This window comes from Anolis sagrei, chromosome 6, assembly GCF_037176765.1.
Source record: "Anolis sagrei isolate rAnoSag1 chromosome 6, rAnoSag1.mat, whole genome shotgun sequence".
Lineage (NCBI taxonomy): Eukaryota > Metazoa > Chordata > Lepidosauria > Squamata > Dactyloidae > Anolis > Anolis sagrei.
The window spans coordinates 80,632,293-80,659,339 of NC_090026.1; the positions used below are offsets into that span (position 1 = coordinate 80,632,293).

Consider the following 27,047-nt stretch of genomic DNA (forward strand, 5'->3'; position numbering starts at 1 on the left):
CTTCTTGGAGGTGTTTTCGCTCCTTTGCATCCATTCTGGTCTTTTAAATTCCTGTATTCTTGACCTCTTAGTTATAGAATCAGTATTGTGTGTGAGTTCTGCATTGCTTTCATATTTTATTATGCTTTGATTTTACAGTTTTGCATTCTATTTCGTATGTAAATCATGTTTTATGCCCGCTGAATGTAATTTGTCCCCAAAAGGTTTGCTACCAGATGATATACTGCCCATGGCAACAATGAATATAATAATGATGTGAATAAGTTGCAGGCTACATTGGAGGAGAGTTTACCCTCAAGGTAAGGTTTATTGTACACCGCCCACGGAATTTATGGGATAGCATGCAAGTCAGCTAGCCAATCTGTTTTGGAACAAGCCAGGGTATTAACCTAATTTCAAAACTCATTGTTTAATACGATTCATTCTGAAACTGCTAACCATCATTTCCCAATGTTTTCCATCCCTGAAGTTAACAACCTCCTGGTTTGCAAGTAGAAGTAGTAATGTGGAGGAATAAAAGCTTCTTACACAGATGTACAGTCTATAGCATCGGGAACAAGTACTGTATATAATCATGTATAAGTTGACATGTATAATTTTAGGGGCCAAAATTATGGATTTTAATATGACCCATGGATAAGCCAAGGGTCATTCTGTGGAGAGGGGAAAGTACCAATGCTATCTTAGGGGACCAACACTCTTACCGTCCCCACCATTTCCCCACTCTTCCAGGATGAACTATATTCTTGCCTTTCAGACGTCTGCTCAGAGAATAGATGGTTCCCTTTTCATAGGAGTTAAGTTACAGTACTCACATTGAGACATGGATAAGTCAATCCAGGTTGTGTTTTTTTTTGGGGGGGGTGGGTTAATTTTTATAATAATAATAATAATAATAATAATAATAATAATATACTTTATTTATATTGAACTCTATCTCCCCGAGGCAACTCAGAGTGGATTACATACACATATATAGGCAAACATTCAATGCCTTTTTTACAGTGAACAATGACATACAATACACAAACAAAGGCAAAGGTTTCCCTTTCCATCTCCAGTGTCTGGAGGTGATGCTCTACTCTGGCCATAGGGAGGTGCTTTTGTTCTATTTTTCTAGACCCTCCTGGTCATGTTTTGCCAGCATGACTGTATATAGGTGCCTTTTACCTTCCAACCAAGGTGGTACATATTGATCTATTCACAATACATGTTTTTGAACTGCTAGGTTGGCAGGACTTAGGGCTAACAGCAGGAGCTTACCCCAACCCGCGGCTTTGGACTGCTAATCTTCCAGTCAGCAAGTTTTTCTGCAGCGAGCAGTTTAACCCACTGTGCTACTTTTGAATAAGTCTAAAATTTCTAGATGTACACAAGAGTACGTAGAGCAGTCGTAATTCTAACAACCGTCTGCAAAGTTAGCACAAATTCTTATCATGGAAGTATTGTCACTTGCAACTGCATAGGCTTACAGTTACAAGGCTGACAGAAAGGAATTAATTGGGTACCAAGTGAACTGAAAGCCCCAATAAAGAAAACCCTGTAAAAACTATACAACATTCTCAAAGTAGCACCCTGGAAGCCTATCATCACTCATACAGCTACCTTTAGAATAACATAGAGTTGGTGTAACTATGTTGGTGTAGGCAGTGGTGGCAGCAGGAAAATGGTTGAAAGTGCCGCCGCAGCTAAGAAGGCAGAAACGCATCAAAGAATTTGGCTGCTCAGAGCTGGCAGATTTTATCTGCTTTCCTTTGCCAGTATTTGAAAAAAAGTAACTGTTAGCACAGTACCTGTTGACAGGATTTCAGCCATAAAATTCTCTAGAATGAAGAGTAAGAAGAAAACGGACGGAAGGATAAGAAAAAGAGATGGAACGAAGGGTGCAGGGATCTGACTGCAGGGAAATAAATTGCAAAGAACTTAAACGGAGTGGTTCAGTAAGACAGGAAGAAGCCCTGGGGAAAAGCCCCTTACACAAAGAAGTTACTCCCTTGGGAAGGCGCCTTATCAGAAATGTTTTTAAGGAATAAGGAGTTTAACAGATTGGCTATCCTACATTAATGTATTTTAGGACAATGCCCCATAACTTAGGCAAGGTGGCTGGTCTCTAGACCATCCTTCCCCATCATGGCACACCTGGCTGTACTGGTCTGCAACTCCCACTATCCCCAGCCAACATGATGGGATAGTGTTTGGAGATGATGGGAGTTATGGTTTTTGGACCAGGCTGTAGCGCTGTCGGCTAGGAGTCAGATGCATTAAATCACAAAAGGTCATGAGTTCGAAGCCAGCCCGGGTTGGAGTAAGCTCCCGACCATTTGTCTAGCTTGTTGTCGACCTTTGCAGCCCGAAAGACAGTTGAATCTGTCAAGTAGGAAATGTAGGTACCGCTTATGCGGGGAGGCTAATTTAACTAATTTATGACACCATAAAAATCTCCAGCAGCGGGCGAAAGAATGAGGAAGTACTCCATCTAGGACTTAGTGTCACAAGTGGACCATGAAGCAACAGCTCCCCCAGTGGCCGAAATTCAAGCATACCCTCATGAAGCTTAAATTGCCTCTGTGTTTATCTATATATTTTGTGCGTCTATGGCATTGAATGATAGCCATATATATGTGCACTGTAATCCCTGCGGGGTGAGAAGGGCAGAATATAAATACTGTAAATAAATAAATAAATAAATAGTCCACAACAGTGGGAGGATGCCAAATTGGGAAACGAAGGGTTATCAACAGGGTACCTATACCTAAAAGCCACAGAATTAACCTATTTATGATCTGGAGGATATTAGTACCTCTTTCTCAGATGGCTGATAATGAGATGTACTAAGACCTAGCTTTCCAGAGATGAAATATTGAAAAAAAATCAAAACCAAAACCAAAATCCAAAGAAGAAGAGCAGAGATGGAACAGCAATTTATTCACTTTAGTGAAGCAAAGATAGGAGAGGTTAGCACCTTCCTTTGGCTCTTTTCCAAAAGCTGTTACTGTTCTCTCTATTCAGACAGAAGAGCAAAGACAGAAACCCTACAGGTTTGAATTCTTTTAATGGCAAGATATCTCTCCACATAGGTTTCTACATTCACCAAGTTTCTTATATGGTGGCGGCAGCAAAATTCTACTCCCTGTATTCCAAATGGAAAAGATTTAGGAAGACAGTAAGACACATCTTTTTTTCTGAATTCAGGTGTCAACATCAAGAACCTGGTTTACTCAAGGTAAGGAATCCAGCTTCTGGCATTTTTAAATTATCCTTGAACAGACATGCTTGTTAGACAATGAAATTATTTATTATTTATTTATTTATTTACCTTACTTATATACCACTGTTCTCAGCCCGAAGGCGACTCACAGCGGTTCACAACAAATGACTTGAACATACCTGCCTATATTTGAAGATTCAAAACAGGCTGGCTTCCTTATTCTTCTTCAGGACCTGACCATCCAGCTGGCCATCGTAATCCTGGCTTTATCTGACCATGGTTGTAGAAAAAATGCTGTGCCAAAAAAGACCAAAATAATAAGTCAGATATGTATAATATTTACATTTCTTCTGATCCCATTAATAAATTCTCAGCTAAACATTCATAGCACAAACAACTTCATTTTTTTCTTTCAATGGTATTATTTGAAGGCTGCCTCCTTTTTAGAATTGCCCCTTTCAGCGCTGCTCACAACAGATGAAACAATCTATAATTAATACATCACAAAATATAAGATCATAAATAGTATGAGTGAGCACTAAAGCAGTCACATTGACACCAAATTATTTAACATGTGTAGAACAAGAATGGAGTGTTAAGGAAAAACTGGGAGAACAAGCAGGTGTATAAAGTGATGGGACCCTTCCATAATACACAATTACAGCATTATGACTTCACTTCTATATTATCTTATATATCCTGGCTAAATCCAGTGGAACCCTGGGGTCTGTAGTTGGATGAATTAAGCTTCTTGGTTGAGAAACTTCCTATCCCAGGATTCCTTAGGCTGAAAGCATAGCACATATCTAGGTTAACTACTCATTGAGGGCTAGAGACTTGTGCAGTCAGGGATGAAACTCAACAGTCCAAAATAGTGGTCCTCAAACTAAGGCCTGAGGATGGATACGGCTCTCCAAGGCCATTTACCCGGCCCTCGCTCAGGGTCAACCTAAGTCTGATATGACTTGAAAGCACACAACAACAACAACAACAACAACAACAACAACAATCCTATCTCATCAGCCAAAAGTAGGCCCACATTTCCACTGAAATACTAATAAGCTTATATTTATAAAATTGTTCTTCATTTTAATTATTGTATTTTTAATTTTTCCCCCCACCACAAATAAGATATTTGCAGTGTGCATAGGAATTCATTCCCGTTTTATTCAAATTATAATCCGGCCCTCCAACAGTTTGAGGGACCTCCAACAGTTTGAGGGAACCTGGCCCTCTGTTTTAAAAGTTTAAAAACATCTAGAGGAGCACACTTGGAGAAACTCTGCTCTAGAGTAATAGAAAACAAACCTGCCCCCTCCTCAATGTGACATCCTTTCAACTATTTAAATACTGAACCCCCGGTGGCGGTGTGGGTTAAACCCCTGTGCCGGCAGGACTGAAGACCGACAGGTTGCAGGTTCGAATCCAGGGAGAGGCGGATGAGCTCCCTCTACCAGCTCCAGCTCCTCATGCGGGGACATAAGAGAAGCCTCCCACAAGGATGATAAAACATCAAATCATCCGGGTGTCCCCTGGGCAATGTCCTTGCCGACGGCCAATTCTCTCACACCAGAAGTGACTTGCAGATTCTCAAGTCTCTCCTGACACGACGAAAAAAACCCAACTATTTAAACATATCTATCTCAGTCTTCGTTTCTCCGGGGTAAATTAACTCTTCTACGGGCAGCTCTAACACTCTAACACCCAAGATGCCCTCCTTTTAATTGCAGAAGCCAGGATTTAATCAATAATTTTTTCATATGTAACAATATCTCCCCAGTTTGAATTACTTGACACTGAACTCATATGTGCTTATGTGCACACACTTTCAGCAATATAATAATAATAATAATAATAATAATAATAATAATAAGAAGAAGAAGAAGAAGAAGAAGAAGAAGAATTTATTTATACCCCACCCTATCTCCCCAAGGGGACTCGGGGCAGCTTACATGAGGCCAAGCCCAACAAGTACATTAAAGCAAATAAACAACATAAAACAATACATCAGTAAAATATAATAAAGATCAAAAATAAAATAAAAGCGATAAGCTTACAATACAAAATAAAATCACAATAGTCGATCATGATGAGCAGGGCCGGTTGCAAAGATTAAAATGTTTAAAAACTCTAGGTGAGATAAGTAGTATAATGTATCTAGAAGGAGGTTCAGGTGGGATGAAACAATGGGGTTTAATTGCACTAGAGGGTGAGACAAAGTGTGTCCGAGGCCATTTTATGCCGGGTTTGATCAAGGTCAGGGATTATTGTTCATTCATTGAAGGCACATCAGAACAGCTAGGTTTTTAGGCTCTTCCTGAAGACTGCCAGGGTGGGCTTGCCTAATTTCTTCAGGGAGCGAGTTCCAGAGCTGAGGGGCCACCACAGAGAAGGCCCTCTCCCTTGTTCCCAGAAGATAAGTGGGTAATGCAAGGTTGCTGTGTGCCTTCAGATCATTTCTAACTTGTGATCACCCTATCATAGGTTTTTCAGGGGCCGGAAGTATGAGATTTCCCAAAGGTCACCAAATGGATTTCCATGGCTGAGGGGATATTTGAACCCTGTTCAGCAGAGTTACAGTCCAGTACTGAAACCATTATGCCATGCTGACTCTTAAGCAATAAATAAATAAATAAATAAATAAATTCTTTGTTTGTTTTTTAGAATGGGAAGCAGACCATCATTTTCTAACTGCTTGCATTTGCAGTCTGAATAGTAAAACATCTTCCGTTCTCTAAAAGATGCCGGCACGAACACAAAGTGTTAGTGATGATTTATTTAGTATATGGACCATTAATGAGATCTGCTCACCATCTCTGGGACATGCTCCTTTTCAAAGCAATATAGAAAAGACTAAGTAAGAGGAATACAGTATTCAAAATGTTTTTTCTGAATACACTTGCAAGTGGTGTAAGACTGCTGCTTTCACTTTTGTCCAGATACTTTTCCTTTACCAGTAAACAGAAAATTGTGAAATCTCCAAATCAAAAGTAATGTGATGTTGGAAAACACAGCAAACAGTTTGTCTCAAATGTAACTAAAATGGTGTCCATAAATGGATACTGAGAAGCTTAGAAGTTACTTTTGTTGTTGTGTGCCTTCAAGTCATTTCTCAATAATGCAGTGGTCCTCAACCTGTGAGTCCCCAGATGTTTTAGGCTTCAACTCCCAGAAATCCCAATAGCTGGTAAACCTGGGGACCCACTGGTTGAGAACCACTGAAATAATGACAACCTTAAGCAAAGTTATCATGGGATTTTCTGGGACTGAGAGTGTCTGACTTGCAAAGGCCACTCAATGGATAGCATGTCCATGCATGGAATTGAACCCTGTTCTTCAGAGGCATAGTCCAATGCTATATCATGCTGGCTCTTTTAAAAAGTATTTTATTATAGCTACAGTTTATTTCTTTCTTTATTGATTTACTGTATTTGTATACCACCTTTCTCAGCCCGTAGGCGACTCGAGGCGGTTAACAGGGCAAAATTCAATGCTTACAATATCTTAAATACAATTAAAAACATAACATATAATAAAAACTAAACAAATCAATAAAATATAAATTCATAGCGTCTCCTTCTTAAAAACATTGTCCGGACTCATTGTCTAGTCATTCCATTTTCCTGTGTCAGTTATTCTGCATTTGCAAACGCTTGTTCAAAAGGCCATGTCTTGACTTAAAAGGGAAGTGGCCGATCTAATATCTATAGGGAGGGCATTCCATGGCTGAGGGGCCACCACCGAGAAGGCCCTGTATCTCGTCTCCGCCAAACGTACTTGTGACAAAGGCGGTAACGAGAGCAGGGCCTCCCCAGACGATCTTAAGGTCCTAGATAGTTCATAAGGGGAGATGCGTTTGGATATATAAGTTGGGCCAGAACCGTTTAGGTTGTAAGCCTTCTCCCTTCTAGCGAAAAACAATGCTATTCTGGGTCTTCTGATATTAGTATGGCCTTAAATGTGACTATCTTCATTCTTTTCAACAAATCCACTCTCTCGTATTACTAAAGGGTTTACTCCAAAATCTTGGAAGGCAATCATACTCGGCCATGAATGACAGCCTATGATGATAACTCCAAAGACTCAAAGTTATAATTTCTATCAAAGGTAACGTATGAGCCTTCAAGTCACCTGTCAATTTCTGGCAAGCTCATGAATTTCATAGGTTTTCTATAAGCAGAGAGGACTCAGAGGTGGCCTGCCATTGCCATCCTCTGAAATATAGCCAACAGCACATAGTAGTTTCCTCTCCAAGTTCTAATTAGACCTGATCCTTCTTAGCCTCCAAGATCAAATGGGATATGTTGAATTTTTTACTCTATCTTTATTCAAAAGTTAACAATAACTGATCAATTTGGACTAAAATTCAAAAGACTACAAGCCACTGTCCTATGGCAGAAAGGACACCTAAGTAATGAGGTCATATATGCTCCATAATGGCAAGATTCACTCCATGTAATTATGAACAATAAAAAAGCCAAAATTGTAGCTAAGTCACTGCTTGTGTTTCAATTACAATACAACAGACTTATGCCTTAGTTACTGCAAAAAGAATGATGGAAAACATGTTATTTGCAACAAACTATGGATTCTGGTCAGGTGAGTGGGAGAAGGCTGCACAAAATATGTTTTGTAATGAGAGCACGAATTGCTGCTCGCAATGAAATAAGCGTAATGAAAACCTTTGGAGTGAGCCGAGCGGAGTCTATTAGGCGCCATATGCAACAACTGACAGCCCCACAGCTAGGGAGGCCCTTTCACACCTTTTGACAGGCAGAAAATTGCAGGGTCGGGCTATTGGAGGCATGTTTATTCATCAGGGCTGAAGCCATAAAGCCAAACCTATTTGAAAGGGCTTCTTGTTTTATTTGCTTAGCTTTATTCATCATTAAAGCTGCCAGGATGAAAGCAGAGATGAAGCTGACAAAGTCAAGGGGGACGCATTACCTTAAGCGATTTGGAGAACACAGCAGAACATCAATAACGCTGCTGTAGGAGGTTCGGGCGAGAAAAAACACTCCCTCCTCAGCGTCTCCAGATTTGACTTTCTAATGCAGGCACACTGCTATCAAGCCACTAGCCTGCTCTTCCAGAAACAAGGCCATGTCACTGCTGCGTAATGAAAAGTCAATGTTGAATTTCATTTTCCTTTAATACAATTGTACCTGGCCCACATGATTAAGGCCTTGCTGAATAATCTGTGTTTGTTCTATGGCACTGCATCCCCCTTTCCCCGGACGTCAGGTTAATGGGTCTTTCAGTATCTTCTACAGCAGGCATGGGCAAACTTTTTAACTTGAGGGCCACATGGCGGGCCAGAGAGGGTGGATGGGATGGGAGGGAGGGGGTTCTCCCTAAGTCCCCTCCCGTGCCTTCCTCCTCTTCCTGTTCTCTTTTGGAAGCAGAAAGTGAAGGAAAGATAGGAAATGTTAGGTGGCCAAAAGGGTTAGCCTTGGTCAGGATGAGATAGTAGACAGGAGAGAAAATGTTTATCCATTAGATCCCGTATAGCCTAATAATAATAATAATAATAATAATAATAATAATAATAATGGCTGTGGCTCACAAATGGAACTCTGAAAAGGAGACAGAGGGCCTGATTTTGGCAGCCCAAAAGCAAGCCATTTGAATCAATGCCATCAAAGCCAGAATTGAAAAGTCGACAACAAATCCCAAGTGTAGACTCTGCAAGGAAGCAGATGAAACAATAGATCACATCCTCAGCTGCTGCAAGAAGATCGCGCAGACAGACTACAAGCAGAGGCATAACACCGTTGCTCAGATGATTCATTGCAACTTGTGCCGCAAATACCATCTGCCTGTGACGAAGAACTAGTGGGATGACAAACCGGAAAAAGTTACAGAAAATGTACACACCAAACTCCTCTGGAACTTCCAAATTTAGACAGAGTTCTGGAGCACAACACTCCTGACTTCACAATTGTGTTAAAAACAAAGTATGGATCATCGATGTTGCAATCCCAGGTGACAGCGGGATTGCAAAGAAACAACAGGAAAAGCTGACATGATATGAGGATTTAAAGATCGAACTGCAAAGACTCTAGCACAAACCAGTAAAGGTGGTCCCACTGGGTGAAGTGCCTAAAGACCTTGGCCTGCACTTAAACACAATCGGCGCTGACAAAATTACCATCTGCCAGTTGCAGAAGGCCACCTTACTGGGATCTGCACACATTATTCACCGATACATCACACAGTCCTAGACACTTGGGAAGTGTCCGACGTGTGATCCAATTCAACAGGCAGCAGAGTGTCTGCTGTGGACTTATCTTGTGTTTCAAATAGTAATAATAATCTTTTTTTATACCCCGCCACCATCTCCCCAAAGGGGACTCAGAGCAGCTTACATGAGGCCAAGCTCAGCGATACATTACAGTAACATAAAATATAAACAACAAAATAACACCACAATTAAATCAATCAAGTAAAATAAACAGTACAAAGTAATGAAAAATAAACACAGTGGGCGGGCCAAATGCACGACTTAAAATGATAGAATATTGGATGAGATAGCAATGAAAAGGGACATTTGTGGGGGAGGAGTTCACAGGGGACTGAACAGTGGAATTAGACTTTCAATAATGTGGGGGGAAGTGCAATATGAGGGAAACAGTGTAGGTGAAACAACAGGACTGGAATATATGGTCACTCTCCAAAGGCAGATCAGAAAAGCCAAGTCTTTAGATCTTTCTTAAAGGCAGCTAGGGTGGGAGCTTGCCTAATCTCACCAGGTAGCGAGTTCCATAGCTGGGGGCCACAGTGGAGAAGGCTCTCTCCCTCGTTCCCACAAGTCATGCCTGAGATGGAGGAAGAGGTGAGAGGAGGGCCTCCCCCGAGGATCGGAGGGAACATGCAGGTTTGTGGAAGAAGATGTGGTCAAGAAGGTAGACGGCTCCCAAACCGTTTAGGGCTTTATAGGTGATAACCTGCACCTTGAATTGGGACCGGAAAATGAACGGCAGCCAATGGAGCTCCTTAAACAGGGGGGTTGACCACTCCCTGCAATTCGCTCCTACTCCTGATATATAATCTTAGGGCTGGAAGAGACCCCCAAGGGCCATCCTGTCCAACCTTCTGCATGCAAGAAGGCACAATCAAAGCACTCCCGATACACAGCCTCTGAGGAAAAGCCTCCAGACAGGGAGACTCCACCACACTCCCAGGCAGCCTACGCCATTCTCCAACAGCTCCTACTCTCATGCAATTCTTCCTAATCATTTCAGTCGGATCTCTTTCCCTGCCATTTGAAATCATTGTTCCCTTGTGCCATGGTCTCTAGAGCAGCAGAAAGTCAGCTTCCACCTTCTCCTCAATGGGAAACCCCTTTAAATTTTGAAACATGGTTCTCATGTTCCCTCTCTACCTTCTCTTCTGCTAGCTAAACATCCCCCAGGAGGAAAGGAGAAAGGAAAAAGAGGAAGGAAGGAAAGAAGATAGGGAGGAAGAGAAGGATAGAAGGAAGGAAGAATGGAAGGGAATGGAGGAAGAGAAGGGGGAGGGAGAGAGGAAAGTCAAAATGGAAGGAAGGAGAAAGAGTGAGAAGGAAGGAGGGAGGAGAGAAGGGAGGACGAAAGTGTAGAAGAGAAGGAAAGAGGAAGGAAGAAAGAGGGAGGGAAGGAAGGGAGGGAGGGAAGGAGGAAGGAAAGAGAGAAGGAAGAAAGGATAGGATGGTGTGAGAGAGGAGGGCCTGAGAAAAGAGCCCAATGGGCCGCATCTAGCCCCCCCGGCCTGGGTTTACCCATACATGTTCTACAGCAACACAGGGAATGTGTAGCCCTCCAAATGCTATTAGAATGCAACTCCCATCATTCTCCATACTGCCTATGTGGATTACTGCAGATGGAAATTACAGGTCAAAACCATGTGGAGGGTAAAGCCTATATATTTATCTATAGTCAGAGAATGGAGACCCTTCAGAGGAAGTTCAACCTTTGATCAAAGATAATGGAAAACATAGATGATTGGCAGCCCACAACTCTATGTAGCCTACACTTGACCCAGGATTCAAAAGATCTTCCTTATTATGCATTTTAGCTACTTCCTCTGAAACATCAGCAAGAATCACTTTAATCCACTAAAACTGCAACAGAGCCTCTGAATCACGGCTGAGACGTCCAAGGCCTTTACGTTAATTCACCTTGTAAAGAAATATTTATTTATTTACTATATTTATACCCTGCCCTTCTCACCCAAAAGGGGACTCAGAGCAGCTTACAGTAGGCAAAAGTTCAATGCTGCATAAACAGACATACAATACTTGGAAAAGAAAAAAAGAAAGTCAAACAAACTATCTATGCAAAACTCTGCCCTTAACTTTGGGTTTTCATCAGCACTAGTCAAGGAAATGCCTTTTCATCCCCTACCTCACGCCTCTTCATCTTTTATGAACTATGTTAATTTTAATGTTACTCACTTTTACTGCTTTATAGCAATCTTAGATACATCATAAAACTGTCTGAAGAATTTGAATAAAAATGTGGTACATAAATACTCTTAAATAAAAATAAACACAACGTTAATTTTCTGTCAAATGAAAGGCTCTCAGGGCAAAATACTGGACCTGCTGATGTTGCATCCCTCTTAGGCCTCTTCTACACTACCGTATAATTCAGATTATCTAAATATATAATCCGCATCTGCTTTGAACTGGATTATATGAGTCTACACTGCCATATAATCTAGTTCAAAGTAGATAATGTGGATTATCTGCATTGATAATATGGATTATATGGCAGTGTATAAAGGCCCCCAGTCTAAAGTCACCAGTTGAACGGAGCTGAAAAAGACATTTTCTGAAGATATATTCAATCCTCTATAGAAGACCATTGTAATCTTGTGTTGAAAATAATACTGAAATCATTGAAAGAGTTTGATTACAATTTATCTTTTGGATGACTTAGAGCGGGGGAAATTCTTCTGAATCCAACCTATTGCTATTAACTGGAGCAATGTAAACATTTTAACTCTCCCTTTATCAGTCAACTGGACTTTAAATGCTTTCATTTCCCCCAATCAAAATGGAATGGCACTGCAGTAATTCAAGGGTTTAAAAGACAAAGTCATAACTCTCACGGAAGCAAGCTTTTAACATGAATATAGAAAACAGTTTTATCATGCAGAAACAAGAAACTCCGATTTTTATTATACAGATATAACTCAAGAGCTCCCAATGAATGCTAGTATTAAAAGCTGAAGGACTGCTTTGCATTTTTGCCTGGGTTAAGATGAGTTCAGTTGTCACCAACAATCTATTTCACAGTTGAAATATTACCCCGCTGAGAAAGAGACAGAGGGGGAAGAGGAAGACAATTGTAAGGATCTTTTGAAAAGGTGAGTCAAAATATTTTTTTTCTCACAATGAGATTCGGTCTGTAGATTAACATAAAAGAGAAAGAGAGTCTCTTCCAGTGCCAAGAAACATGAAAGCTTGTGTAGCACCATATGAAACAGTAGTGGGAAAAAAAGCCAGAACTCCAGTCTGAAGATGGGAAATTCTGGATATTTCCCAACAATTCCAAGTTTCAGCCCAAAGAAATCAAGACATAGCTTCCTAAGATCTAAAGAAATACTCGCAGGAATACCCCAGCAAGCGAGAGTCCAAACATTGCAGGTGAAAACCCGGAACCACAATCAGTGGCTGATACCAGATGAGAGACTGCCTCCTCGGCACACAGATTAGGAGACCAGGAAGGCGCTGAACAGGCTGTGCTCTGGCACCACGAAATGCAGAGCTAACCTTCAGAAATGGGGCCACAAAGTGGAGTCCATGACATGTGAGAAGAGCAAACCACAGACCATCTACTACAATGCAGCCTGATCCCTGCCACATACACAAGAGAGGACCTTCTCACAGTGACACCAGAGGCACTCCAAATGGCCCATTTTTGGTCAAAGGATATTTAGCGTAATGCCAAGTGTTTAACTTTGTTTGTAATTTTAAATACATTATAACTGCACCCTCAATTCACTTCTGACACGATAAATAAATAAACCTTTTCCATCATTGCCTGCGGCTGTGTTGTTTTGGATGAGTAAATAGGTGGGCTGACCTCTAACAAATGTATAGACCGACAGGTCGCAGGTTTGAATCCGGGGAGAGGTGGATGAGCTCCCTCTATCAGCTCCAGCTCCTCATATGGGGACATGAGAGAAGCCTCCCACAAGGATGATAAAAACATCAAATCATCTGGGCATCCCCTGGGCAACGTCCTTGCAGACGGCCAATTCTCTCACACCATAAGTGACTTGCAGTTTCTCAAGTTGCTCCCGACACGACAAAAAAAAAAAAATGGAATCCTGACAATAATCCTTGAGGTAGGTTAAAATGAAAGGGCTGGGCCAAGATAATACTTAACTTCATGGCTGAATGGGGACTCAACCAGGTGTTTTGGACTTCCGCCCCCAGAAGCTCAAGCCAACTTGGTCAAATGCCAGGAATTCTGGAAGCTGAAGTCCAAAACACCTAGCAAATCAAAATTTGCTCTCCTAGGCCCCTTCTACACTGCCATATAATCCAGATTATCAAAACAGATAATCCACATTATCTGCTTTGAACTGGATTATGAGTCTAAAGGCAAAGGTTTTCCCTTTACCTTTGCCATTGTGTTCGATTCTGGGTGGTGGTGCTCCTCTCTATTTCTAAGCTGAAGAGCTGGCATTGTCCATAGACATCTTCTAGGTCATGTAGCCAGAATTACTGAATGGAGCGCCATTACCTACCTGTGAGTAGACCTATTGATCTTCTCACAGTTGCATGTTTTTGAATTGCTAGGTTGGCAGAAGCTGGGGCTAACAAGAGGAGCTCACCACTGATCCGCCAATCTTCTCGTCAGAAGAACTAGAAGATCTGCTGTTTAGCGGTTTAACCCACTGAGCCACTGTGGCCCCTATTATGAGTCTACACTGCTGTGTAATCCAGTTCAAAGCAGATAATCTGGATTTTATATGGCAGTGTAGAAGGGGCCCTAGACACCAGGGGTTATGAAGCAGCTAGTCTACCACTGAACTATGGCTTTGTCCAAAGGGCAGAAAGAATACAAAATAGGAGTATAAAAACTGGTTTTACTACTTTATCACAACATTATTCAATATGATTTTCCCTCTTTATAGTTTGTAATTTTCCAAACTTGGCTGGTTAAAAAAAAAAAGAATAAGATCAATAAAATCTTTTAAACATCTGTCATTTAGGCTACTGGAAGTGATGCTTAACACCTCTTCAAAGGAGCCATTTGTATTGGGGAAATGCCTCCCAGCTGAGTACCTTTGAGCAGTCGTCTTGGGCACAATTAAGTTTGCAAAAGACTGAGCAGCAACCCATTGACTATCAGTCAACTCAAGCATCAGCATCTCCTATATTGAGATAACCTACTGCTATGGAATCATGCTGTGAATAAGAAGAGGAAAATGTGCCAGGCATTCTCTGTTGGCACTCACAAAAGGAAGCATGGGAACCTGCTGCTACAGCTGCTCAAATGCCAAATGCCAGGTGGACTGGGGAGCTTTTGGCCTTTAGTCCCGATCAGCTTCACCTAGCATTGCCAACAGTATTTGTTTTATCTGTATTCAAAAGAGATCTTTATTATATGCATACATACACTATAACAAAAGCAGGAAACTATAAACACATATGGAGGAAAAATAACCACATTAATTATAAATGTCTACAAAAGTTAACCAACTGTCCAAATATATATCCATTTGAAAATTTTGTCCATACATAATGTTTTCAAATGTTGTAAGCATTGCTAGTTCTTCTATCCATTTAATCACAAATGGTTAAAAATCTATTCCACATAACTGCATATTAATTTTTTACCAGTCCAAAGGGCATGAAAACTCCACTTCCAATGTCCACTGGCTAATTTCCAAGAAGCAGATAAATAGGTCAAAAGAATACACAAGTCCCTGAATAGCAAGGATCCTCCCAAAGCTAGATTTACTGACATGATTATTTCCTGCCAAAATGTAACCACTATGGAACAATTCTAAAACGTATATGCCAAAGCAGCACTAACAACAGTTACATCTCCAATATTACATTTCTTGAATTGATGTTGTAGCAACTAATATACCCAAAAGAGTAATTCCCGCTATATAAAACAGGAGATCTATACTACAGATGGTAGTCGCTGATTAGTCAAAATGGGATATTCCAATTCTGTGTTTCATTTTTGCTGCAAAACACTACCCTTTGAATAAAATGGGAATTGAGTAATGCCCATTTAAAGCTACAGAATCAAGTAATGTTCATTTGAATCATGAGAAATCAATGGTGCATCTACTCACTATAGAATTAATGCAGTTTGACACCATTTTAACTTTCATAGCTCAATGTTATAGAATCACAGTTGTGGTTTGGCGAGGCAACAGCTCTTTTTGGCAGGAAAGGCTTGTAAAACTTCCAAGATGGCAGACAAAGTGGTGTCAAACTGCATTATTTCAACAGTGCAGAGGGAAATGAAGACTCCCGAGCCCTTCCCCACAGCCCTATATCCCAGAATATCAAGGCAGAAAATCCCACAATATCTGCTTTGAACTGGGGGCCTTTCCACACAGCCCTATATCCCAGAATAGGAAGGCAGAAAATCCCACATTATCTGAGTGTGGACACAGATGACCCAGTTCAAACCAGATATTGTGGGATTTTCTGCCTTGACATTCTGGGATATAGGGCTGTGTGGAAACATTATAACATAAAACATATTAAACATTTCACCAGTCCCACAGTCACTATTTAGCTGCTATATTTGTGTCTATATCGTGATAGTTATTATACTTTAATACTGTCACTCACCAAATGTCTGCTTGCACAGCCAGGTTTTAAGTTGTTTTCTGAACACCAGGAGGGAGGTGGCTGATCTAATCTCTCTAGGGACTGAGTTCCACAGCTGAGGGGCCACCACTGAGAAGGCCCTGTCTCTCATCCCCATCAATCGCACCTGTGTGGGTGGCAGGACCAAGAGCAGGACCTCCCCTGCCAATCTTAACACTCAAACTGTTTCATAAAGAGAGATATGTTCAAACAGGTAAGCTGGATCAGGATCTTGCCAAGAAAACCCTCTGATAAGTTTGCCATATACTCAGCTTGAAAGCAGATTGTTGAAGAATAATGGCTCATGAACTTACTCATAATGCCTTTTACTGACTACTTTGGGCAAGCAGGCTGAAGTTAGCACAAAAGTTGCTGCTGGAGAGATTGCATAAGGTTCAGCTTTCCTTAACATGAGCCTATTAGAGATACAGGCACATATACATACATTCAGTCAGTTGGCTCAGTATCTGTATATTCAGCTATGCTGGCTGACACTGGCTAGAAAACAGCAATAGAATGACTTACTAGAAGGGAAGGGAGGAAGGTTTGTATGTACATTCCTGCCAGATTTTGGTTACACATTGCTAAAAGCAGCAATAGCAGTGCTGCCAATTTCAGTAGCAGGGAGTAAAAACACTATGCGTAATGTCAATCACAGACCAACATGTTATCCATCCTTTACCTAAAGGACAGGTGCCAGGGGCTCACATTTTTGTGGCAGAGAGGTAAGAATCCTACTCATGCACCCCCCCCCCCCCCCAATATATGTGTGAATGAATTATGATTATTCGGTGAAGAAGAGCTATCTTCATAAGCCCAAAGATTCTGGATCCAAAAATCTGGCTGCAATGTTTTTAAAAATGGAAATGGGTGAAAGTAGGATAGGATGTCTTTTGCCTGCTAAAACTATACCCAAGGGTCCTTCCATACAGACATATAATCCAGAATATCAAGGCAGAAAATTCCATATCTACTTTGAACTGGGTTATCCAAGCCCACACTGCCATCTATTCCAATTCAATGCAGAAAATGTGGGATTTTATTCAGCTGTGTGGAAAAGCCTTAGAAGGCATGAAAGTAACACCTTTTGTTCCCGATACAACTCAAGTAGAGCTTCTTCCTGCCTAACAAGTATTCTTGTGTAACAGAAAAGGCTTTGATGTTTCAACCCTACAGAAGCTGATCTATTGATATCACTTTGGACCGGATACGTCAAACCTCCTGGTGTTTTTGCCTACAAATCCCAACAGACCCAGCTAGCAAGGCCAAAAGTAACAGACTTTGGGAGTTGTACATTGAAAGACAAAAAGTTCCTTACTCATGAACCGTGCTTCCCAAGCTGAGCACCCTTGAGATGGGTGCCCAGCTTGGCACAGGATCGAGAAAGGGGACAACAGGTTTGCATCACCTGGTTCAGCTTTCGATTTAAGGGACAAGCCTTTCTCAAAGAGGGCAGAACTATTTCCTTCTTCCAGTTTTCCATTATTGCAAAGAAATCCCAGCTGGGACTGACAGATAGGAATGCCTTAAAGCACACTCATGATTGCATGGCTGAGGTCAGGTCTGAACTGAGGATTTTGTGGCTTGTAGTCGTGGCCTCGATGCAAGAGGAGTTCGCTGAAGCAATTCACATCTCTGCTTGCATGACTGACTTCAATTTTATTCCTTCTCTCCCATTTCTCGTGCTACTACACCAACTAACCAATCTTGTGTATGTTTTCTGTATGCCAATCCAATTGTATTCAAGTTAATTGCTCTCCTAAAAGTCCACTGTCCCTCTAAGAACAAGTGAACAATTGATCACACAGAATCCAACATGCAGTTTCAAGTGACCAAAAACTTTGACTTTGATTTTTCATGTGGATCTGGTTGAATGCTTTTTAAAACTTTTATTTGCTTTGTAGGCTCTTCTCCCCACCATGTCACCATCTTTTATCTAGACCTCTCAAGTGTGGACCTAAAGGCATTTTGTTCCTGTAATGCTGCACAACTGCAGACTGCATCTTAGTCTTATTTGCTAACTATATAACCATTTTCTAAGTATGTAACCAGCACATAATAGCCAGCAAGAGAGTCAGCACATCATTGGCATGCAAGAGCAAGGAGATATGCAGATGAAAACAAATCAGTGTCCGTATGCTGGAGATGTACAGGGAGAGGTCGCTCCTGCAGGCTTCTTCTGATTCGATGGCCCCAAAGGTGTGTTCCAATATCCTCATATTTTACTCTGTGACTGAACCATTAACAGATGATGTTGACAGTGAAAAGCCCTCCAGAAATCAATGCACACAGAGGGCCTTAATATCACCTCCTCTCACCTCACCTCCTCTTACTTCACCTCACTGCAACCTCCTACAGAGGCATATCGCACAGCAGGTTGCAGAGAGAACAAGTTCTGAGAGGTAACATTCGCAAAGCTATATGCTCCTGTGCAGTGCCTTTGGGGCTGCAGGCGTTATGAGGGATCAGCCAAGGGAAATGAGGCAAGAGCTGCATATGCAAACATAAAGCAAAGGTAAAGGTTTTCCCCTGACATTAAGTCCAGTCATGTCCAACTCTGGGTTAGTGCTCATCTCCATTTCTAAGCTGAAGAGCCAACATTGCCCGTAGACACCTCCAAGGTCATGGAGCTGGCGTGACTGCATGGAGCACCGTTATCTTCCCACCGGAGCAGTACCTATTGATCTACTCACATTTGCATGTTTTCGAACTGCTAGGTTGGCAGAAGCTGAGGCAAAACAGCAGGAGCTCACGCCACTCCCCAAATTCAAACCTGCGACCTTTCGGTAAGCAAGTTCAGCAGCTCAGCGATTTAACCCACTGCACCACCAGGGACTCCTATGTGTATGCAAACATACACATGCACAATATTACCCATAAACCATAGTTCACAGAGCTTGGAAAGTCTGGGGATCTGAAGCAGTTCTTAGTGATATGAAATAGCATAAACACTGATGAGCTGGAGGGGTGAAAGCCCTTCTAATTCCCCTGCATTTTTCCCCCAGTAATGCCAGAAGTCAATGAGTCATATTTGCCCCAAATCATTGACATTACAAGCCAGCTGGTCTGTGCTAGAAAAAAATTCACTGAAGTTTCCTCCATCATTGAATGGTGGGTATGGAATGGTCCAGGGTTGCAAGTTGAGCTTTCCAAACATTTTATGTTGGTGACATACTTTTGCGACATGGTAATTCAGTTTTATTAGCAAACCAGAGGTCAAACCAACCCCTTTTGAGAAATATGGATACATACATAAATTGCAGTGACAAATGTATGGGGATCCAACATATCTCATAGAAACCTTTCATTTATATTTTAAAATATATATGATGTATTGCTCATTTCACATAGACACTGAGGTTTCTCATTATGTTGGCATGACATACCTACACACTGGAAGCAACATGCTAACATGCCATGATACACAGGTTGGAAAGCTCTGGAATAGAAGTTTCTATGTTACTGAATCAGTTAATCCAAAAGTTATCCCAGGCCCCTTCCACACTGCTGAATAAAATCCCACATTTTCAGCTTTGAACTGGGAATATATGGCAGTGTGGACTCAGATAGCCCAGTTCAAAGCAGATACTGTAGGATTTTCTGCCTTGATATTCTGGGTTATATGGCTTTGTAGAAGGGCTCCCAGATGTCAAACCTATTTTGAGGACAGAGTTCAGCACCACAGACAGCTCCTTTGAAATTCAGGCTACTATACAGAATGATAGAAAAATAGAGGAAAATAGAAAATATGTGGTTCTCAGACGTATTGTTTTGCTTAAGTACAGAGCTGTTTTATATGTTATTTTTATGTGCTGGAATATATAAAATATGTGCTGGAAAATAGAGGGAGAAACCGTGGAGGCCATGACAGACTTTGTATTTCTAGGTGCAAAGATTACTGCAGATGCAGACTGTAGCCAGGAAATCAGAAGACGCTTACTTCTTGGGAGGAGAGCAATGTCCAGTCTCGATAAAATAGTGAAGAGTAGAGACATCAGACTGGCAACAAAGATCCGCCTAGTCAAAGCCATGGTCTTCCCTGTAGTCACCTACGGATGTGAGAGCTGGACCTTAGGGAAGGCTGAGCGAAGGAAGATCGATGCTTTTGAGCTGTGGTGTTGGAGGAAAGTGCTGAGAGTGCCTTGGACTGCAAGAAGATCCAACCAGTCCATCCTCCAGGAAATAAAGCCCGACTGCTCACTGGAGGGAAAGATACTAGAGACAAAGTTGAAGTACTTTGGCCACATCATGAGGAGACAGGAAAGCCTAGAGAAGACAATTATGCTGGGGAAAGTGGAAGGCAAAAGGAAGAGGGGCCGACCAAGGGCAAGATGGATGGATGGCATCCTTGAAGTGACTGGACTGACCTTGAGGGAGCTGGGGGTGGTAACGGCCGACAGGGAGCTCTGGCGTAGGCTGGTCCATGAGGTCACGAAGAGTCGGAGACGACTGAACGAATGAACAACAAATACAGAATGATTCACTGTTTCTTTGATGTGGAAACCACCAACTGTTCTCACATGTGTGAAGTGTGACTTTGGTGAATCTGCAACATATAGGCAATGAAGGCAAGCCACAAAAATGACAGAAGCCATCTCGAAACATACAAAAACAAAAAAAGCCTTTACCTACATGTTGACGTGGGTGTTGCGTGCCTTGAAGTCATTTCCAACTTCTGTCAACTCCAAGGCGAACCCATCATGAGGTTTTCTTGGAAAAATGCATTTGGAGGATGCTTGCTTTTGCCTTCTTCTGAGGCTGAGAGAATGAGACTTAACGAAGGTCACCCAGCCAGTTTCCATGTTCTAGCAGTGATTCAAACCCAGGTGTTTTGGACTTCAATTCCCACAACTCCTAACAGCCTACTGGCTGTTAGGAATTATGAGAGCCAAAGTCCAAAACATTTGGAGGGCCAAAGTTTACCCATGCCTGAGTTATAATATAGAATGAATATCACTTTACTTACTATAGTTCAATGCGATGAAATCCTGGGATTTGTAGTTTGATGCACCAGCCCACTTTGGCAGAAATGGCTCAAAACCTTGTAAAACCACAGCTCCCAGGATGACACAACATTGAGCCCAGGTAGTGACAAGTGGGATTAAGTTACATTCATTCGACATAGTGCTGGTGCCCCATAGTGGTGGGGTTCCGCCAAACTACAACTCCCAGGATTCCATTGCAGTGAAAGGGCTGTCAAGATGCACCAATTCAACAGCAGATGCACTCTATGCCTAGTGCTGTGGTTCTCAACCTAACGCCGCGACCCCTTAATACAGTTCCTCATGTTCTGGTGACCTCCAACCATAAAATTATTTTCGTTGCTACTTCACAACTGTCATTTTGCAACTATTATGAATTGTAATGGAAACATCTGATATGCAGGATATATTTTCATTCACTTGGCCAAATTGGCGCAAATACCTGATAGGCCCAAATTTGAATACTGGTGGGGTTAGTGGAGGGGACTGATTTTGTTATTTAGGAGTTGTAGTTGCTGAGATTTATAATTAACCTACAATCGGAGAACATTCTGAACTCCAACAACGATGAAATTGAACCAAACTTGGCACACAGAACTCCCATGACCAATAGAAAATACTAGAAGGGTTATATGGGCATGAACCTTGAGTTTGGGAGTTGTAGTTCACCTAAATCCGGAGAGCACTGTGGACTCAAACAATGATGGATCTGGACCAAACTTGGCACGAATTCTCAATATGCCTAATTGTGAGCACTGGTGGAGTTTGGGGCAAATAGTCCTTGACATTTGGGAGTTGTAGTTGCTAGGATTTATAGTTCACCTACAATCAAAGATCATTACGAACTCCACCAAGGATGAAATTGAACCAAACTTAGCACACAGATCTCTCATGACCAACAGAAAATACTGGCAAGGCTAGGTGGGCATTGACCTTGAGTTTTGGAGTTGTAGCTCACCTACATCCAGAGAGCACTGTGTACTCAAACAATGAGTACAAGAAAGTAGATTCCATCTGAACATGAGGAAGAACTTCCTGACTGTGAGAGCTGTTCAGCAGTGGAACTCTCTGTCCCGGAGTGTGGTGGAGGCTCCTTCTTTGGAAGCTTTTAAACAGAGGCTGGATGGCTATCTGTCAGGGGTGCTTTGAATGCAATATTCCTGCTTCTTGGCAGGGGGTTGGATTGGATGGCCCATGAGGTCTCTTCCAACTCTATGATTCTATGATTCTATGATGGATCTGGCCCAAAGTTGGCACGAATACTCAATTATGCAGAGTTTTGGAGAAACTGACCTTGACATTTGGGAGTTGTAGTTGCTGGGACTCAAGGTCAGTGCCCACCTAATCCTTCCAGCATTTTCTGTTGGTCATGGGAGTTCTGTGTGCCAAGTTTGGTTCAATTTCATTGTTGGTGGAGTTCAGAATGATCAGGATTTATAGTTAAGCTACAATCAAAGAGCACTCTGAACCCAAACTTGGCACACTACCTATATGGCCAACATTGAATACTGGTGGGGGTTGGGGGGCTGTTTGTGAATTCTGGGAGTTGTAGTGCCCCAACACCAAAATGGAAGAGAAGAACAGGGAGAGAGATCTTCACCCTTCCCTGCCAAAGGGGTTCCTAAGACCATCAGAAGTGTGTGTTTTCTGATGGTCTTTGCTGACCCCTCTGAAACCCCTTCGCGATTGAGAAACACTGGCCTAGTGAATGGTCCCCGGCCCGCCCCTTCCCTGGGGCTCCCCCTGCCGGCGGGACGGCGGAACTGCTCCTCACCTGCTTCTACGGGCGCGACAGCCGGCGGCGAGGAGGAGGAGGAGGAGGAGGACACTGCAGCAGATCGCGCTGCCGCTTCGCTCCCTCGGCTTCTTCCCCGGTCTCCGCCCACGCCAGGCCACTAGGCACAACTTTCCCTGGAGGAGGAAGAAGAAGCAGAAGCGAGCCCCACAGCCTCAGAGTCCTTCGCCTCGGCCGGCTGAGATGCGGCGGAGTCGCCCTGCCCGGCTCCCTTCTTGTTTATTATGGCCGGGGCTCGGCGTCCGGCGCGGCTCCCAGGCAGGGCAACGCGCATGCTCAGGCTCCGGCCCGGCATGGGCGCTGGGTCCCGGCTGCCAATCCGCGAGGGGCATGACGGGCCTTGTAGTTTCCTTGCCCTCCCCGAGCCATAGGCTTGCTTTGTCGTGTCCTGGGAAAGGGAAAAGGGAATTGAGGGCGAGAGCCTTCGTCCTGTTCGGAAAGCCAAGGTTTCAGGATGTGGGGGGTGAGGTCATGCCTGCATTTAAAGCAAACGCTCATCAATATGAGATCAAGGGAAAATAAATGCTCAGTTTAGTGTCGAAGGCTTTCATGGCCGGAATCACTAGGTTGCTGCAAGTTTTTGGGACTGTATTATTTATTTATCTATATAAATAAAAATGTAATGTTCGTTTGTGGGATTAACAGAACTCAAAAACCACTGGACGAATTGACACCAAATTTGGACACAAGACACCTAACAACCCAATGTATGTCCTCCACTAAAAAAAAATGATTTTGTCATTTGGGAGTTGTAGTTGCTGGGATTTATAGTTCACCTACAATCAAAGAGCATTCCGAACTCCACCAATGATGGAATTGAAACAAACTTGGCACATAGTTCTCTCATGACCAACAGAAAATACTGGAAGGGTTTGGCGAGCAGTGTCCTTTGGTTTTGGAGTTGTAGTTCACCTACATCCAGAGATCACTGTGGACTCAAACGATGATGGATCTGGACTAAACTCTACACAAATACTCAATATGCCCAAATGTGAACACTGGTGGAGTTTGGGGAAAATAGAATCTTGACATTTGGGAGTTGTAGTTACTGGGATTTATAGTTCACCTACAATCACTGACCATTCTGAACCCCACCAACCATAGAATTGGGCCAAACCTCCCAAACAGAACCCCCATGTGGGCCACAGCAATGCGTGGCAGGGGACGGCTAGTTTTTTATATATATATATATATACATACACACAATTCAAAGTGCTGGTGTTAACCTATAAAGTCCTAAACGACTCCGGCCCGGTTTACCTCTCTGAATGTATTCTCCCCTATGAACCATCAAGATTATTAAGATCGTCTGGAGAGGCCCTGCTCTCGGTCCCACCGGCCTCGCAAGCACGTCTGGTGGGGACGAGGGACAGGGCCTTCTCGGTGGTGGCCCCTCGACTCTGGAACTCTCTCCCACTGGAGATCAGAACCGCCCCGTCTATCCTGACATTTAGGAAACAGGTGAAGACTTGGTTATGGAGACAGGCATTCGACGAGTGAGCCAACACCCTGAGATATGGATGGAGGATGATGAGCAACGATTTTAGTGTGACGACTGACCATTATAGTTATTGATTGTAATTGCTGTTTTAATGTTTTACTGTAATATGTATTATGATGTTTTATTGATTGTATGTGATATTATGGTTGGAAACCGGTCTGAGTCCCTCAAGAGAGGTGAGAAGGCCGGTATACAATATATATATATATATATATATATATATATATATATTTGAAGCACTAGTCGTCCCCTGCCATGCGTTGCTGTGGCCCAGTCTGGTGATCTGGAAAATAAAGTAACGAGAAAGTGTTGGTTTCCAATATATGTAATTTCTTTATGCTTGTGGGTAAACAGTATTTCTTGCTGCTTCTTTGTCTGGTTTGCCTACTCTGGAAAATGCAGCATATAATTGTCCTTCTTTAGGGGTCCCTTTCAAATATATGATACTGTATCTGTGTGTGTGAATCATATATCTATCTATATCAGGGGTCCTCAAACTTTTTAAACAGAGGGCCAGGTCATAGTCCCTCAAACTGTTGAAGGGCCGGATTATAATTTGAAAAAAAAAAAACCATGAATGAAACATATCTTATTTGCAGTGCAAAAAAAAAAACCCACTTAAAACAATACAATAATTAAAATGAACAATTTTAATAAATATAAACTTATTAGTATTTTAATGGGAAGTGTGGGCCTGCTTTTGGCTGATAAGATAGGGTTGTTGTTGTTGTTGTTGTGTGCTTTCAAGTAATTTCCGACTTAGGTTGACCCTGAGCGAGAGCTGGGTAAATGACCTTGGAGGGCCGTATCCAGCCCCCGGGCCTTAGTTTGGGGACCCCTGATCTATATCTATGGCTGGGTGGCTCTTTGTCAGGAGGGCTTTGATTACGTTTTCTTGCCCTGGTGAAGGGAGTTGGACTGGATGGCCTTAAGTATGAGGGTTCTGTGTGGGAAGTTTGCCCCAATTCTGGCAGGGCTCTTGTACATGTTCATGATACTCACAATAACTTATAATGTCATTAGAGGGAGGGCCTGTGGTGTCTCCCGAGTAGTGGGAGCTATAGCTGTTTGTGCCAGTAGAAGCTTGTCTGTGTAAGTGGACACCCCAGCCAAACACACACATATATTTTCACTTTTATTATGTGTATTTCGTACAGTGGCACTTATTTCACATGTCATTAAGATAATGCTCAAGATCCTGCAAGGAAGACTGCAGCAATTTATGGAGAGAGAGTTGCCAGATGTACAAGCTGGGTTTACAAAAGGCAGAGGAACGAGAGACCAAATTGCCAATATCCGCTGGATAATGGAGAAAGGCAGAGAGTTTCAGAAAAACATCTATTTCTGTTTTATTGACTATTCTAAAGCTTTGACTATGTGGATCATAATAAATTGTGGCAAGTTCTTGGTGGTATGGGCATACCAAATCACCTTGCCTCTCTTCTGAGGAATCTGTATAAGGACCAAGTAGCAACAGTAAGAACTGACCACGGAACAACAGACTGGTTCAAGATTGGGAAAGGCATACGGCAGGGTTGTATACTCTCACCCAATCTATTCAACTTGTATGCAGAACACATCATGCGATGTGCGGGGCTTGAGGAATGCAAGGCTGGGGTAAAAATTGCTGGAAGAAACATTAACAGTCTTAGATATGCAGATGATACCACTTTGATGGCTGAAAGCAAGGAGGAGCTGAAGAGCCTTCTAATCAAGGTGAAAGAAGAAAGTGGAAAAGCTAGGTTGCAGCTAAACATAAAAAAAAACCAAGATTTTGGCAACCGGACTGATTGATAACTGGCAAATAGAGGGAGAAAACATGGAGGCACTGACAGACTTTATATTTCTAGGTGCAAAGATTACTGCAGATGCAGCCAGGAAATCAGAAGATGTTTACTTCTTGGGAGGAGAGCAATGGTCAATCTGGATAAAATAGTGAAGAGTAGAGACATCACACTGGCAACGAAGATCCGCATAGTTAAAGCAATGGTATTCCTTGTAGTAACTTACGGATGTGAAAGCTGGACCATAGGGAAGACTGAGCGAAGGAAGATAGATGTTTTTGAACTGTGGTGTTGGAGGAAAATTCTGAGAGTGCCTTGGACCGCAAAAAGATCCAACCAGTCCATACTTCAGGAAATAAAGCCCGATTGCTCACTGGAGGGAAGGATAGTAGAGGCCAAGATGAAGTACTTTGGCCACATCATGAGAAGACAGGAAAGCTTAGAGAAGACAATGATGCTGGGGAAAATGGAAGGAAAAAGGAAGAGGGGCCGACCAAGGGCAAGATGGATGGATGGCATCCTTGAAGCGACTGGCTTGACTTTGAAGGAGCTGGGGGTGGTGACGGCCGACAGGGAGCTCTGGCGTGGGCTGGTCCATGATGTCATGAAGAGTCGGAAGTGACTGAACAAATAAACAACAAACATGTGTATAGATTATATTCAGTGCCTAAAGATGTATGTGGGAACCAGACTTCTCATAATGTGAATGCCTATGTCACATAAGAAGTTAAAAAAACAGGTAAATGGGTCATTTTTGGAAGAATGCATCCTGCAACAAATCTTAATTTTTTGGCCCTAGAAAAGATGAATACTATTGGTGCGAGAATTCTAGCAAGAAAGAGGTAGAATTGATTTTAAAATTAAAATGTTTGGTCTACAGAGGCCTAAAGGTCTCTTTTGTGTCCATCGAAATGTCACTGAATGTAATCTAGAAAACCTTTGAAG

The 27,047-nt window shown here is 42.3% G+C and overlaps 1 protein-coding gene across 1 annotated transcript in view; it reads right to left on the reverse strand.

The window, feature by feature from the left end:
* Positions 1-23,100, reverse strand: part of POMGNT2 (protein O-linked mannose N-acetylglucosaminyltransferase 2 (beta 1,4-)) — a 35,897-nt gene extending 12,797 nt beyond the window's left edge. The window contains exons 1-2 of the mRNA XM_067470218.1: positions 22,797-23,100; positions 3,388-3,502 (exon numbers count right to left, since the gene is read on the reverse strand). The gene's annotated coding sequence lies outside the window, so the exon portion shown is untranslated. The remainder of the gene's footprint in view (positions 1-3,387; positions 3,503-22,796) is intronic.
* Positions 23,101-27,047: the final 3,947 nt, after the last annotated feature.